The sequence below is a fragment of the Clupea harengus genome, chromosome 17 (assembly GCF_900700415.2).
Source record: "Clupea harengus chromosome 17, Ch_v2.0.2, whole genome shotgun sequence".
Classification (NCBI taxonomy): Eukaryota; Metazoa; Chordata; class Actinopteri; order Clupeiformes; family Clupeidae; genus Clupea; species Clupea harengus.
This window is the reverse complement of record NC_045168.1, coordinates 15,618,574-15,635,846: the sequence shown is the minus strand read 5'-3', so window position 1 is coordinate 15,635,846 and position 17,273 is coordinate 15,618,574. Positions and strand designations below refer to the sequence as shown.

Sequence of the window (17,273 nt, the reverse complement as noted above, 5' to 3'; positions counted from 1 at the left end):
GTTCAATTAAATTCTCATAAGCAGACATTGACATTGCTCCCTCTCACATGGCTATTTCTGCTGCCGTCTGCTGAAGTGCTTTTGAATGGCTTTCAGATGCCTCATACACACACATACATACAACAATACACACACACTAACACACACACATACACACAGACAAACACACAATATCAAATATAATATAATATTACTGCAGACTGTTGACTTGTCCAAGGCTGCTATCTCTATGGTCACTTAGGCCACTTAGCACACACACAAGCACACACACACACACACACACACACACACACACACACACACAAGCTATACTGCTATACATCACAGGCAGCGAGGTAAACTAGAGCTTATCCTTGAGCTGGGTTATGATCCTTGGGTCACCCACACACACACACCTACACACTCACAGTACACACTATACACAGCGATTGCAACACAGCCTTGTGTTTGTGGAAGAGATTACACTTAAGCCTGGAGAGGCGCAGGCCACTCAGATGGCAAACATGTTACTATGAGGGCAGGGCTGTGCTGGGGTCAGGGATGGGATGGGGAAAGGTACGCCATCGCGTGATGGTGCGGGGGTGGGGTTAGGGATGGGATGGGGAAAGGTACGCCAGTGCGTGATGGTGTGGGGGTGTGCTGGGGTCAGGGATGGGGAAAGGTACGCCAGTGCGTGATGGTGCGGGGGTGTGGTTAGGGTTAGGGATGGGGAAAGTTACTCTTGACTGAGAACAGTTGAGGGGGGGAGTCATGGATGGGTAGAGGGGTATTTTTGACTAAGGATAATGATTCTGGGGTGGGGGGTTAAAGCATGTGGATCTGGCAAATCCTCACCAGATAGGTGGTATGTGTGTTATAGAGTCCACCACTAATAACAGGAGTCAGTGATTAAAGGAGTCAATGATTAAAGGAATCAGTGACAAAAGGAGTCAGTGACAAAAGGAGTCAGTGATTAAAGGAGTCAGTGATTAAAGGAGTCAGTGACAAAAGGAGTCAAAAGGAGTCAGTGATTAAAGGAGTCAGTGATTAAAGGAGTCAGTGGAGTCAGTGACAAAAGGAGTCAGTGACAAAAGGAGTCAGTGACAAAAGTAGTCAGTGACAAAAGGAGTCAGTGATTAAAGGAGTGAGTGACAAGTAAAACTAGTCTGAATCTTACTACTTGCTACACTCACTTGTCTCATGTGGGCGTTAATCAAAGAGTAGCAACTGAATAAAGCCAGCTGACTTCACTATGAGGATAACCCTTCCACTGCCCTGAACAGAGAAATAAACACACAGGGTGGGGGCTGCTGGGTGACAGTGATGGCCATCTGACAACCACTCTGTTTGTGTGTGTGTGAGATGTGTTAGTGTGTGGCTTGTGTGTGTGTGTGTGTGTGTGAGAGAGAGAGAATGTGTGTGGGTGGTTTTCTGTGTGTGTTGGTGTGTGATGCGTATGCGTGTGTGTGTGTGTGTGTGTGTGTGTGTGTGTGTGTGTGTTCGTATCTTGGCCTTTACACACAGCTCCTGTCAGCATCCCTATTTTCCAGGTGAGGTACCTCTAACCCATCAGCTAGAGCTGAGAAATACAGGTCAGTGGCCTGGACCTCTTTTCAGCAGGTTGTATTCCCTGGTGGTCAAGTCCACACAGTCAAGGCCTGAGCCTCAGACAGCGAGAGCTTCAGTACCATGGACAGCATGCAAGGTAATGGACTATATACATGCCTCTTGTCCAAATAGTTCGACCAGACCTAACTGTTGTATAACATATATAATAATGATGGCATTTATTTATTACGGTGTTTGGTAAAGAAATGTAGCACCTAATGTTTCCTTTAATAGTGAAAAACAAGTTGCATTGACAATGGAAATGTAAGTGGTAACTCATACAACTAATCTTCACTAAGTGTATTTAGGTCTTTCTGTTATTTATGTATTATTACACATCATTCATTATAACACATATTACACAAGCTGTTACATTCCTTTTGCTTGTAGGTCTCACATAGAGTTATCTAGCACACTTGCTTAAGCCTTCACACAAACACAAGCAGCTGCCCTCTAATAACTATAGACCACAGCTTACCATGGCACGCCACTGGCTTCACAGGGAATTAAACAATTACTTAATTATACTGATTCCTACTACAATTCCACTTGCCTTGCATTTAAATGTAAATAAATAAAGGCTGCAGTTATCTTGTTACTCAGGCTGAAAGGCCAGTGTGCAGCCACTGAAGGGAGATAAACACAGCCTCTTTCAGCCTTGCTGCATTAGCATGCTGCGCTGCATTAGCATGTTGCGCTGCATTAGCATGTTGCACTGCATTAGCATGCTGCGCTGCATTAGCATGCTGCAATCACTGCACCTAAACACCAATGGCTCTCCTGCAGCCAGCGCATTCATTCCTGTCACCTTGCTAATGCTGTTTTCTCCAAAGCACTTAGGAATTGGACTGGGGTGCCATGTTGTCTACGCACTGTGGCTTTGTATGGAAAAGGAGGTTTGGGAGTTACCAATGGCCACTTCCAGCTTCCAGCTTGGTGGAGGAGTTCAAATGTGGTAAGACCAGCCTGGAGATGACTGTGTCACCGTCTAAGGGTCCAGCTGGAGATGACTGTGTGACCGTCTAAGGGTCCAGTAGTCATGGAGATGACTGTGTCACCGTCTAAGGATCCAGTAGTCAAGAACGCTGCTCCGAGGGACGGGGAGGAAGAGGCGGTTCAACATGCACAAGGTGCATTACAGCATAGGGGTATCATTGAGCAGGTACAGAGTGGAAGAGCAGGGTTTGGGGTATCATTGGGCAGGTACAGAGTGGAAGAGCAGGGTTTGGGGTATCATTGAGCAGGTACAGAGTGGAAGAGCACTGTTTGGGGTATCATTGAGCAGGTACAGAGTGGAAGAGCACTGTTTGGGTTAGGTGATATCATTGAGCAGGTACAGAGTGGAGCACTGTTTAAGCAAGGGGACTGTTGAAAGCATGGGGTATGGCCACATTGCCAGACAGGAGGCAGAGCTTTGTTTATGCTTGTTTATGCGCAAGAAGAGAAAACTAGATGAGCAGCAGCGGCTTCTCAAGCAAAGCAAGGGCAATGGATGAACTGGCATGGGATTGAGACAAGGAAGATCGGCTGGAGAGAACTTCATGGGTCATGAATGAATGAATGAATGAATGAATGAATGGCATGTGTCCTTACCCATGGAGGGGGGTGGGTCTGAGAAGCCAGACAATACTGTTGAGCCTTCTGGAGGTGTTGTGAGCCTAATTCAATTAAACCCTGATGAAGGAGGTGAAGGTGACTGCTTGTAAATGCTCATGAAGGCAGCTTTGTTGTTGTTGTTGTTGTTGTTGTTGTTGTTGTATCCTGCTGCTCATGGGGGGTATTCGTCGTAGCTCGCTAAGCGGTTTAGCGAGCTAATTTTCAGGCTAAGATAAAAAACGCCCCTATTTTTGGTTCGTGGAAGCAACTTTTGATAAATCACCATAGTTACATATCGATTAGCACTAACCTGCTCCAGGGCAGGCTAACTTAAGTGTAGCTGGATAAGCTTGCCACACCCCCGGAAAAAGGAGCGATCCCATTGACCAAGGACTGATATTAGATAGTTAATAAGATTAGCGGAGGGAGAGAGTTCTTTGCAATCGCCAAGATCAATTATTCTTGTATGAGCGCTACCGATTCAGCCGACAAGGAATCATTAATTTACAAGACCTTCTTGAGTCATTTATTGCAAACACCACAGTCGAACATTGACTGTCTTGCGCTTTTTTGCGAGTGGTACATTTTTGTAGTGTCGGTGATGCGGAGAACAAAGCACTCATAATTATATGAGCGTTATTAGTACACCATAGCATATCATTATTGTAGAAAATGATTAAGGTGGACTCATGATAAGAATAGAGAGAAATACAGACAATTTATTTTCACTGCTTCAATTTATTGCATTTGTTATTAATACATTTAGTCATTTAACAGACGCTTTTATTCAAAGCGACTTACAAGAAAATGTAAAATTATATCGAGGAAGGAGGTGAGGGGATTCGAACTGGCAACCTTGTAGTTTCGAACCGGTAGAGGGATCCTCTGTACTAGTTGACACTTGCCGTCAGTTATTCATACATAGATATCACCCTACAACACACCTTGCTCTCACAGCGGTGGCGGTGTTGAATTTTGCCATGATTATGGTCTTGTATTCTTCATAAGCGTTCATGTTCATCTCCTGCTCACCAGCGGAGAAAAAAAGAGCAATTTTCTTTGAGTTTAGAACCATTATACCGCTAGAAAATCATTGTTTTGGTGATCGACCTTTCCTGCCTTTTGAAGTAGCCGTGCACGCGCAAATGCCCCGGTAAGTTTAGCCTGGTCGAAATTAACCACATGATTTGGATGCGGATCAGCCGTTAACGAACCGATATTTGCTGTTCTCAATCAGCTCGCTAATCTTAACGGGCTAAAAGGCCAATTGATTAACTTAGCTTCAACTCTACGACGAACGGGCCCCAGGTTCTATGGTTTGGCACTCATGTTGTTGTGTTTAGCAGTCGTGGGTTACTCTGTACAATGTGCAAATGTATTGACACTAGTGCTGTCAGTTTAACGCGTTATTAACGGCGTTAACGCAAACCCATTTTAACGCCGTTAATTTCTTTATCGCGAGATTAACGCGATTTTTTTTTTTTTTTTTTTTTTTTTAGATTTACATTCTTTTTGGCCTCGCAAACTGTGTAGTAGGCTAACGTTACGGTTTGAGTGAATGGTGAGCGCGATATGGCGAAATGGATGATAAAAAGCTTCTGAATGGAAAGTTTACTTTTAAAAGTTGTGTTGTGCAAAAGAAGCGAGCTTCACTGTTGTCTGAAAATGTCAACAGGCAGCTGGCTGAAAGCAAAGAAGTAGTAGGCTTACCTTTTATTGGTAACCTAACTGTTACGGTTCATTGTTTCTGAAATAAGAGGCCTGACTGCTATGTTCCCAGCAAACTTGAAAAAAAGAAAATATTAAACCATGGTTTAACTGCACTATAGGCTGTCCTTGTTTACCTGAAATGTGCACGTTATAATTTTATTTTGTACCGCCCTGTTTGGCAATGTTGGTTTTCAATAAAATAAAACATTTGCATAAAGCAAGCCAATCCACTTTTCCATGTTGATAAGGGCATTAAAATAAAAATAAAATGATGGAAAAAATAAATAAACGAAGGGACATTTAGAATAGATACAAATTTGCGATTAATCGCGATTCATTTTGAGTTAACTATGACATAAATGCGATTAATCGCGATTAAATATTTTAATCGTTTGACAGCACTAATTGACACATAGCAATCTGTCTCCACTTGAGCCTACTTTTGATATGACTCAAGTGCCACACAAGATGTGGATAAGATGTGTTTCAGTCAGCTATGCACACTCTTGAGACTAAGTGCGATGAAGGCCATTATGCTCTTGAACTGAACTACCACTGTAAGAAGGCCTACTCCAGCATGTACATGAATGTATATAGGTTTCCCTGTGGAACCTCAGCACTGTGTTCAAGAAGAACTGCTCAGTATGTGTGTGTGTGTGTGTGTGTGTGTGTGTGTCTCTCTGTGTGTGTGTGTGTGTGTGTGTGTGTGTGTGTGTGTGTATGTATGTATGTGCGCCAGTGGAAAAATAGCGCAATGTTAAAAAAAAAAAAATGTGGTAGTGAATATTGTATTCTAGGTATGAATCATAACTTAAAGAGCAAACCAAATCTCTAGTGCTGTGAGAAATGTTCCAGCTATTTCAAATGCTGTGCGGTGACCAAAGCAGAGGCACTTTGGTGACCAAAGCAGAGGCACTTATGCCATGGGTAGCAATCAGGGAATTGAGCACCAAATTAGGGAGGCGGGTTTCTGGATATCAGATCTGTTGCTGTAACCCTCAGTGGTGAGCCCATGAATACAGATTCAGCCACTCGCTCCTGAGTCGCAGGAGAAACCTCACCGCCTCGGGACAAGGACATCCTCCTGTGAAGATAATCACGGCATATCCTTATCAGCCTCGCCGGATGACATTATTAAAGCAGGGAGTTGGGATGCTCCCCCTACTCCACCTCAGAGACTTCTAGCTCAGTGCCTGTCAATCACTCTCCTGTGTCCAGCACAGTCAGCCAATTAGAAGACAGCAGCAGTCATTCTCTATCCGTGCAGTAAAACTCTCGAGAGGTTTGTTATCGTCAGGGAGACACGGAATAACACTGGCCAGTGCACACGTACTGCTTTGTGACAGAATGAGAGGAGAAAGAGGAAGATAATAATGATGATGATGATGATTTTCTTAGCAGCAGGACAAGAGGAAAAACATGACGGCGAAGGTGATGATGATGAGGAAGATGATGAAGATGTGACTGTATAAAGAAGAAACTGTAGCAGAATGAGAGGAGAAAGAGGAAGATAATGATGATGATGATGATGATGATGATTTTCTTAGCAGCAGAACAAGAGGAAAAATATGACGGCGAAGGTGATGATGATTATGGTGATGATGAAGATGATGATGATGAAGACAAAGAAGTTGTTGAAAAACAACAACAGCAGACAAGGCAAAAAACAACAACAAGTAAAGAAAGCAGCAGCAGCTACTCAGGCCATCAGTACCCATTAATCTTCCCACCCATCAGCCTTACTTGCTGATAAAAAGCCTCTCTGACAAATGTGCTCCATTTGTGTCGGCTGGATTTGCCTGTGAGGCCCTGAGCTGGGCTGGGTTGTTTACAGGGCCGGTGCTGCTGGGGCCACAGACAGACTGCAGACGGCAGCTCAGCACACAGCTGATGGAGCAGGACACTCTTCATACAGCTGATGGAGCAGGACACTCTTCACACAGCTGATGGAGCAGGAGACTCTTCACACAGACACTGATGGAGCAGGACTCTCTTCACACAGACACTGACGGGGGTGCTGGAGGAGCCATGAGGAACATAGAACACCAAGAATATAAGAGAACCATAAGGGAAATGCAAGAACCAAGAAGAACATGAAAGGTCCATATGTGAGAAGAACAAAATAAAATCCAAGAACTGTGGAAAAGAAGCAGCAGTGCGAGAAGGGGGACTATCTGGTGATGACTCAGCGAGTATTGATGCACAGCAGCAGAAGCAAAGGGAAGAAAAATGGAGATTTGCATTTCAAAGTGGCATTCAAAGCTTGCTCACTGGCTAAAATAGACGACTGGTTCCTACACAGATCCTGATACAGCGCATCTTCAGACAAGCCTTAAAGCACATGAGAGTTACACAGAAAAGCAAGCTCATCAGCACACGACAGATGTGCCATCTTGTCACCCTTAACGATCACCGACAAAACATGTCACATACCAGCAATCAAATCCACCCACTCCAAGGCACTTAAATTAAATTTAAACACATCAAAATCCACCATTCCAGCGGCCTTTACGGCCATCCGTTTGACAAGCCTAATAATTTGAGAATATTGTGAAAACATAAACTTGCTGCGCTAAAACTGCAGCAACATCAATAAAGCTGGGCCTCTGGCGAGCGGTAAAGGATGAATGGGCTGAGGAAATTGGGACATCTCTAATGGCCGCCGCTCTTAAGCGAGACCTTCAGCTGCCATTTCACAACTCCTCTGGGTCAGCTTGAAGCTGCCGGCTTATGAAAAGGTTAAATGAGATCATTTTTGTCTGATGCTCACACTCAGGCGTTCCCTACTGACCCCGCTGGCAGAAGCTGGCTTTGGGGGCGACACTGGCCCGGAGCTCACCCACACCTGCTCCAGAAACAGCTGCGGACGCGTTTGAAAAGTTGTGTCGCAAGCATCCTCGCTCGCAGCGCCGAGGTGAAGCGATGTCTCATAACACCAGGTACAAAGAAGTGAACAAAACACTGCTGGGTTTTGATAGAGCCTCCTCATCTTTTACACAAAGGCTACACAAACTAAAGTATATCCCCCATGCATTAATAAAATGGGGGATATATTACTTAAAATAGGCAAAATGATCTGCCAACAGAACAGGACAATTTTACTTACCAGTTTCAGTATCAGTATCAAGTATATACCTTATTAGGATAATTAAGGACTGAAAGGCTTGAAGCAAGTGAAATGCTCTAATAAAAAAAATGCCTGGTAAGAAGAAAAAACTATATATCAAATATCAATAAACAAGCATATATTGCCTTGATTTAAGATATTTCATCCTACTAAGATTTCATTTTTTCTAGTGAGGGCCTTGATAGAGAATGCAGAAAAACATTGAATACAGCACAACAAAATACAATCCAACACAACAGAACACAATGCAGTACGACAGCGCAGGTGTAAGAGCATAGAGACCAAACCTCCCCCACACAGTGAGCTCCTCTTCGCCTGTCAGTCCCAGTGGCGTAGGTGAACGCACCAAAGCTCTCGGCACTTCCCTCGTGATGAAGTCAGCTGTATATTCAGCCTATTCAGCAGGACCTGGCCTTGAGATGTCTAACCATCCTCCCTCCCGACTCCATGTTGACTCTTTTCAATGGAGAGGTGCAAAGATGTGGGGCTGATGCAGAGTTGGAAGGGATGGACAGAAAACACACTATATCTATTCAAAATAATACGCTCCTATATTGGTCATCTTGATTAATCTTTTTCACCAGTCTCCATAATCACCTAATGTCCTCCTTTGTAAGTTCTGTGAGTCCCTCTTCTGGTAAGATGGCATCGAAAGACCCTTAAGGATCCACAGCTTGTGTTCACATGGGAAGGACTCAACACCCCACAATGCACCACTGAGAGGGAACTCCAGCCATGGTTTGTTCCTATATTTATACTTGTTCCCTTTTTCCACATGGATGTTTGCCTGATGAGGACCAGATGGGGCGGAACTTCACACGCACACACACACACACACACAGACACACACACACACACGCACACGCACACACAAACACACGCACGCACGCATGCAGGCACACACACGCATGCACACGCACGGGCCCAAACACGGCATGAACGGGAGTCTCTTTTCATCCTTCAGCCATGCCTGATTGGACGAGCAAAGCCTGCGAGGGAAGCGGGCCGCTGTACCTCACATTAACTTCGACCCCCCAAAGCCAGAGCCCCCCATCACAGATAAATAGCCAAAGGCTAACACAAGACTTGCAGTGAACTAATCTCTCTGGAGGTCTGGCTAAGTGAACATTCTCTTTTATCAGGACAGGGCCACACAGTGATATATATGCATGGGACTGCTGTCATGGCAACAACTATTGGCACAGGGATGACTTTTGACGCAGTCTGATGAAGCAACAACAGTGTTTTCACAAACCTCTCAGTGAAATGGTGGGCTCACAGGCATACAGGCTAAACAACCAAGACTAATACGAAGATGTGAGTGTGAAATCTTAGCAAGCCCACAGGAAAAAAAAACCCTCCAACATCCACATCCGCATTCACCACAGCCTGTTTCTGACAGACCTTCCATGAACTATGCCTTTGTAATGTGAAATTACGCGGCAGTGACTCCAGCTCGTGCTGAGAGGAGGCTGGTTGTAAATCTGAGTAAACTGAAACTGCTCTGCATACATTATTGATTCTATGGCCGTGGGGACTGGGGCTGCGTCACTGCATAGGGATAAGCGTGAAGGAGAGCCAGAGATATGAGCCATGAGGAGTCTCTCTCTCAGGCCTACATGACCTTTCCTCCGGCCATTGATTCCCCTCTCAAATTAATAACACGCCTGGAGTATGTGGCGCTCTAGCTCCTCTGCGTGTATTGAGCCCGCTCTTATAAATAGTATGGATTTTCTCACTTGAAACTGGCAACAAGCTTTTACAGCAGTGAGCTGAACATCATCCTTAAACAGCCTGTCCTTCCCACTACCACGGAATGTGCTGGTCTTTGGTGCCCTTCTTAACGATTGAAATAAACCGTCGGACAAATCAGCATGTAGTGGTGAACTGGTGAATGAAAGCAATACCACAATTAACACTCTTTAATTAGGGTCCTATTCCAGTGCCTTTAATTAGGTTCTGAAAAGTGCTTGACTATTTATTAAGTTGAGGTTTTAATAGGCACAGAACTAATTAATGGCGGTAGCAAAACTCCAAAGGCCTCTGTGAAATTAACCTACTACCTATTACATCCCCCCCCACACACACACACACACACACCACGCACGCCTCATTTACATAGACTGCAGGGACTGCTTTAGGGGATTCATATTTATCAGTTAAATCGCTGGTTAATTAACTGAAAAAATGTAAAGGCCCTTCATCCCCTCTGGGTACACAAATACTCCACGCATATTACAGAGTCTGGCGTGCTAGGAGGGTCATTTAACACTCATTCAGGATTACTAAACATGAACCGTGGCTACACCACCGTCACGGTGTGTACTTGAGATGTATCTTTCAGAGGTGATCTAGCACGGCACAACCTTGACTAAGTCAAAGGAGAGCACGACTGCCCCAGTCCAGATGACCATGGGTACAGCCCAGTCCAGATGACCATGGGTACAGCCATGTCAGAACAGATTCATTAAAACTGCTTCAATCCAGATGACCATGGGTACAGCCCCGTCAGAACAGATTCATTAAAACTGCTTCATTATTGCGCAAATGATGAAAACTCTGTTGGTAGAAATCCAATAACAGATTAATGACCCTACGGCAAGGGAGAGGGTTCAGGTGCATAATGATGTCGCTTTAGATGAGACTAGGATGTCTCACAAAACTGAGTGGCATCTTTCCCTCCAGGTACGGTCTTCAGAGGAGTAGGTTTGTGTCGATGTTGTTTAAATATGATGGACTGACTGCCTGCACTGTCCTAGACAGCTGTGGAAGAATGCTCCTAAATATTGAGCTAAACACGGCAGACCACACAATCAATACTCTCAGAGTGGAGATATGGAAATCTGAGTCAGTAATCCTTTTAGGCAGTCTGCTCCACCCTTTCTCCGTCATTAACTCTTCCCATCCAAGTAGACCTGCCATTTTCTCTTTCTCCAGACGTATTTGGGTCCCTTGGAAGAATTCAAAGTGTCTTCAAAGCCTGATGTTCAGAGGATGAAATACATCCTTGCATCTTGCAGTTGCACTAGCGGCCAGAAGGTCAATGGTTGCGGTGGAAATCGCATTGCTTCAATGCACTGGTCACAAGGTCAGCAGTTGTGGTCTTTTGCCTTGTATTTGGCACATTTGTTTTCCATTCCCAAGGTCCTGGGTTCAAACTCCAAAATAGACCTGTTCAATACCAAATATAGCATTTGTTTGTCTTTCTTTAGATAGAAGCATATTTCCATTCACAAACATAATGTCCTTACTAACAGATTTGCTAGACAAAAGCTTGGGTTTAGCACCTTAAATTCTTGAAAAATTCCCATATTTCAATAAAATCACAAAAAAAAATAAGTGGTCATATGCTTCACCTTGTTTTAATCTCTTACATATTTATCTCTTTTCATATTTATCCTTTATCCTTATATTCAGGGGCGTAGCCAACAGACGGCTTTGATCTAGCCGGTCATACTTTTGTACGATAGTACGCTCCACCACAGAGCCGTATTAGTAGAAAAATGTGATGCTTTATCAAAATGATTTAATACAGTAGCCTAAGAAACACAATAGCATGGGGGAGAGGAACCGTTCTGTCTGTTTGCCAGTGGCTGGTGATATGTTGACCAGCTAACGCCATGGTAACGACCAGCTAACGCCATGGTAACGGCCTGCTATCACCGCCAGGTAGCTCTGGCTCTGACACACAGGACAAATCCTCCCTTTCAGTTCTGCCACACCTCCTGTTGGCACAGGTAGACTGATGTGCTTTTCCCTGCCCATCGTGGCAAATCAAATCTTTATGAAGTTGCCCTGCATGGAAGATGATTTGCCCTTACACTGTCTGTTCTTACTGTGTGAGATTCTGCTACATTTGAACCCTACAGTGCCTGTTGTCGTGGTGATGTTGTGTATGGGTTTGCTGTGAAAGCAGCCCGTGCGCTTCGCCCCTGATTAGAACAATGAGCTTGACAGATAGAGACACGCCGGTTTATGCTGTAATCTATATTTTACCACAAATTCCGTTTCAATGAAAACAGCCCCGGGAGACTAAACTGGCTTGATTATTGAGTCTACTGCACTCGTGCTGTGTGGTGGTCTAACCCAAGACTGCCCTCAGATCAGCTGTATGCTGTAATAGGATGTGATGATCCAAGACTCATGCATCATAGGCGGCTAAAGCAGAGATGCTTAAAGTCTCAGTATAGCCTGACACCGACAGAAGCGGGTTTGGGGGTTTAACAGCGAACAGTTGCATGATTAAAGCCTCATAATTATGCCTCGTCTACATGTCTGACTGGGAGATGGAAACACCACAGAGAAAGAGCAAACCCCACAAACAGCTAATTGCTGGCGCTGTTCACGGCTCACATTAGCATGCGGGCCGACTGCAGTTTACTAAGGAGCTTCCCACTGACAGGAGGCTGAATCTCCTCATCCCAGTTCTGACACACTGTTCCTTTGTGTTACACTCTCTACTATCACTGATTAGTAAGACACACACACACACACACACACACACACACACACCCGCCCACTCACACACAGAGACGCACACACAAATACACAAACACACACTTACGCACACATGCACATGCATGTACACAAACACATACACATACACAAACACAAACACTTTAGATTGGCATCAAATGGACTCTGGACACAGCGTGCCCCGGTGGCCTTATCATGGCTGGCCGATGCCCTGCTGGCGTCCCATGCTGGCGTCCCATACTGGCGTCCCATGCTGGTAAACGAGCTCAAGGAGTGGCCTTGTGTGCAGTGTGTGGAGTGAGCTGGAGCTCAGAGACTGAGTGATAAGACACAGCGTGCTGGTTAACCTTCACTCTAATGGGGGGGATCTGTCCCCGGGTGGCCAATCCATCAATTGATCAAGCACACAATGAGATCATGCATCTTACTTCTGCCTTCTGTCAGCAGCGGCAATTTGCAGCATATATACATATGTAGCTCATGCTCGATTCACTAGCTTCTCATTCAGACGTTTAAAAAGACCACTGCCAGTACAGCCCTACGCCACCTGCTCCGGATCTGCATGTGTGGCTGCTGTGAAAACGGCTTTTACTTGAAAAGCAATTTGTCATTTAAAGCACCGGAGAGAGCTACGCCCTGCTGTCGATGAGGACTGGAGTCCCGTTCTCCATGACACTCAGCTGTCAGACCGGCTCGTGCCGTTCGAAGCCTGTGCTGCAGGGAGTAGGGGGGAGGAGGAGAGCAGGGCTCTGTTAGCCTGTGCTGCAGGCAGTAGGGGGAGGAGAGCAGGGCTCTGTTAGCCTGTGCTGCAGGGAGTTGAGGAGGAGGACGGCAAGGCTCTGTTAGCCTGTGCTGCTGGGAGTAGGGGGGAGGAGAGCAGGGCTCTGTTAGCCTGTGCTGCAGGGAGTAGAGGGGAGGAGGAGAGCAGGGCTCTGTTAGCCTGTGCTGCAGGGAGTAGGGGGGAGGAGAGCAGGGCTCTGTTAGCCTGTGCTGCAGGGAGTTGAGGAGGAGGACGGCAAGGCTCTGTTAGCCTGTGCTGCTGGGAGTAGGGGGGAGGAGAGCAGGGCTCTGTTAGCCTGTGCTGCAGGGAGTAGGGGGAGGAGGAGAGCAGGGCTCTGTTAGCCTGTGCTGCAGGGAGTAGGGGGAGGAGAGCAGGGCTCTGTTAGCCTGTGCTGCAGGGAGTAGGGGGGAGGAGGAGAGCAGGGCTCTGTTAGCCTGTGCTGCAGGGAGTAGGGGGGAGGAGAGCAGGGCTCTGTTAGCCTGTGCTGCAGGGAGTTGAGGAGGAGGACGGCAAGGCTCTGTTAGCCTGTGCTGCAGGGAGTAGAGGGGAGGACGGCGGGGGGGGGGGGGGGGGGGGGGGGGGGGGGGGTAGTGGGAGCAGCCAGTCAGAGTCAGCAGACGAATTCAGAGAGCCGTGAAGCACACACACACACACACACACACACACACTAGGCAGCGGCTCCCAGGCCACCCACAGGAAATGTCACTGTGTTAAAGACCAGAGACTAACACAGTGGCCATCTGCATTCAGGGGAGAGGGGGTGGAGGAAATGAACCTGCCACGCTACCTGCAGCGGCCTTCAGATTCAGTACATGTATGTGGCCGACGGACCTGCGGGTGACTCCTCACTTCCCAACGGTTCAACGTATGCACAACGATGGAAATCCACACGAGCTACAGAGGGCTGTTGCACATGCCGGGGCTCCGTGATTTCCACCGCTAGGGGGCGAGGACAAACATATTCCTTGATCACCCACGGCTCTTTCAACTTGTTGATATAACTCTGGCCGCGTTCATTATGTGCCTCATCGGCTTAAATTGGTATTAAAATTGAAGAGAAACTATAAAGATGAAAGAGAAGGATTTTTTCATGAAAACAACTTGAAATAAGATATTAAATACAAAATCTTCAGCTTTGCATGTTTTTCTTAAATCATACACAGTGCTGTACTTAACACTGTGTCACTGCAGCAAGTTGGTAATTTGACCTCTGCTCAAACTCTGCCTGAGGACTTTCAATGCTCCCACTCGAGGTTCGTGCGTACATTTTTAACTAATTTAAACTGTGAATAGTAATTAATGGTGGCATTGCGTGGCACGCACCAGCGCCAGAGGCTCATGCGTAAACCCATAGACACCCGTGTACAAGTCCAGCTGATCGGAGGCGGGCTGAATTACTGCTATTTGACTATTTGAGCTGCGTGTTTTTTCCGGATTCAATAGGGCCATAGAGGAAAGGTTAACACGCAGGTCTGCCGCGGCATCTTGTACTTTAACAGGAAGCCTTCGTTTGAAGTATTTTTTACCTCAATCTATCTATCATAAGTGAATGTACTTGATCTAACGGGGTCGTGTGTTTGTGTGTGTGTGTGAGAGAGAGAGAGAGAGAGAGAGAGAGAGAGAAAAGGAGACAGAGAGAGATTACTTCGCTTTAGTTTTGAACAAAATGTAATGGCCTGCGCAATGTTTACAACCAGTTTACCCAATCATTAAACCGCAATTCCAGACACACACATCTAAACCACAGAAGCATTCCAACAAGTTATCCAACATAAATGTTACCCTAAATCATGGCTACTCATTATGCAAAGAGGTCTGGACGAATTGCCATCTTAATCCAGGAGCGATGTTCATTACGGTAAGCATTGACAGACTTTGGTCGCCCCTCCGAAAAACAAAGAAACACTAGATATACCAACATTCCACTTTTCAAATGAAGCATCTAAAATCTCTCCTGCGGTGCGACACACATTATCTTAGATTACAACCAACACGCGAAAACGACCTTTGTTTTCAATCTCAAAGCTGTCTAACGATGGTTAAGGGAAGTTAACTGTTGCTATAATTCAAAGACCGTCATTACTGCAAAACCATAAAAAAGACAATATTTTTTTTTCATTTAGCCTGTGTGGCCAACTCCACTCTCCCCACAAGCAGTGCAGCAAGTCACCTTACCTGGCTCTTTGTCATCCGTTTGTATGGTGCTTCCAAATGCTTTCCCCCGTATCTTTTACACAATTTACTCTGAAGGTTGTCTTTAGAAAAGGAATCTGGCAGGTGGCGTCAGGGTAAAATGACTAGAGAATCCTTGGGTGCTATGTCGTGAAGGAGTATCGTCCCCGCACGTCTCCACAGCTTTGCCTCAAAGCTAACAGAGGTTCAAGGATAGGTTTGAAAATCCGCAGAAGAAAAATGAAAAATAACAATTGAAAAAGACAGTGCGTAAAAAATCGTATTCATAAATGTGCCCGGGTGCTGCCGTTAACATGGGACATTAGCGCGCCGAAAATCCGCATCCAAACAGTTGGAAGTGCTTGAGTAATCCCCTTTTTCGGTAATAGGTGACAATGATTAATTTTGTCCAAATCCGATATGTTTTCGTTCTTTCACCCCTCCTGATCCTCTTCGAATGGTGAAAGTACGTTGAGAATATCTGCATCTATTCACCTCAGACCAGAGGGATGATTTTCCTCCTTCGTGCCTAGTTGAGAGAGAGCTGATAACGGCTCCGGGGAGGAAACCCAAAAGGCAGAGCCCGTTGGCATCTACCCGTGCAGAACCCAATAGTTCGCGATTTAAAAACTAAAAGAGAGGATTAACAAACTGTCCGATTGTGTTTTTGGTGTAAGTAAAAAAACAAGGAACTATCTCCGAAAACATCCTTAATGCCGCCCGTTAGAGCTTCGCGAAGTGAAATGTCTCACTGAGTCCGGCAGTACGTTGACGCTCTACCGTCACCGTGGACCGACAGCGTTGTAGCCGCACTCGGTTCATTACAACAAGCATTCACAGGTGCCTGCCTGCATGATCAGTTAATCTGCGTGTGAGCTATCATAGTGACTGAATTAAAGCCTTTCTTCGAAATCTCTGTTAAAACACTGTTATTTACATTCAGTAGCATTATGCCAACCTTGGGTGGAGAATGGGGAATTATAAGGTGCATACTTGATCACGTATTGACAGCCAGTTTTTATGAACATTTAAATAGCCCTCAAAGTGTTGGTGAAGCTGTTTGTGACGGCAGAGTTGAAGTGTTTGGTGCGATAAAGGTGTTCAGCATAGCTAGAGATGGAGGTCGGGGGAGAGGAGGGCATGTTGTGTGCTGCGCCACATAGTGTCCTATAGGTATGGTTCACCATGCGTGGCCCCATTTAGAAAACGATTACCTGAGCATGCTTTCTTCCGTTATCTAGCACCATCCTCAATCATTTCCCGGGAACATAGTTGTCACACGCCCTGCCACGAAAAACAATCAACCAAGTGATGATTAATATTAACCGTAGTAAATTGTAAGTCAACACATTGTACTTTGTACAATATCTTCCCGAAGGAAAGAAAAATGTAACAGCTGGTTAAAAAAAATCCTGCAAAACTCACAACATATTTCAAACTTTACCATGATTCTGGTGACTGTGTTTACAATAAGGGTTCAGTGTTTTGTGTGACCAATGTGTTCCCAGGATTGACAGTTTTACAGTGAAAAGTATGTTTTATTGCATTCCCTAACCCTGGTGTGGTCAGTGAGTTCTGCAGATACTCAATAGATTATTTGTCAGCAGAACTGCAGAGTAGCCAGTGAATCAGCAAGGCCTCAGGATTGCTTAGCAATGAACAACCCTCAGAGGAATCACAGAGGGTGTATGCCCAAACAGTTCAGTGAAGGACCACATTTGTGAAGAGAAAAAAAGGTGTAAGCCTGTATGGATTTGAGAAACACGTGCTAAACATATCAAAGATATTGTAATGGCAGTGGGATCTTCTAAGAAGACAACAGCA

At 45.4% G+C, this 17,273-nt stretch overlaps 1 protein-coding gene across 1 annotated transcript in view; it reads right to left on the bottom strand.

Annotated features, from left to right (window-relative positions):
* Positions 1–16,293, bottom strand: part of grik4 (glutamate receptor, ionotropic, kainate 4) — a 341,378-nt gene extending 325,085 nt beyond the window's left edge. Inside the window, exon 1 of the mRNA XM_031583842.1 lies at positions 15,453–16,293. The gene's annotated coding sequence lies outside the window, so the exon portion shown is untranslated. The remainder of the gene's footprint in view (positions 1–15,452) is intronic.
* Positions 16,294–17,273: the final 980 nt, after the last annotated feature.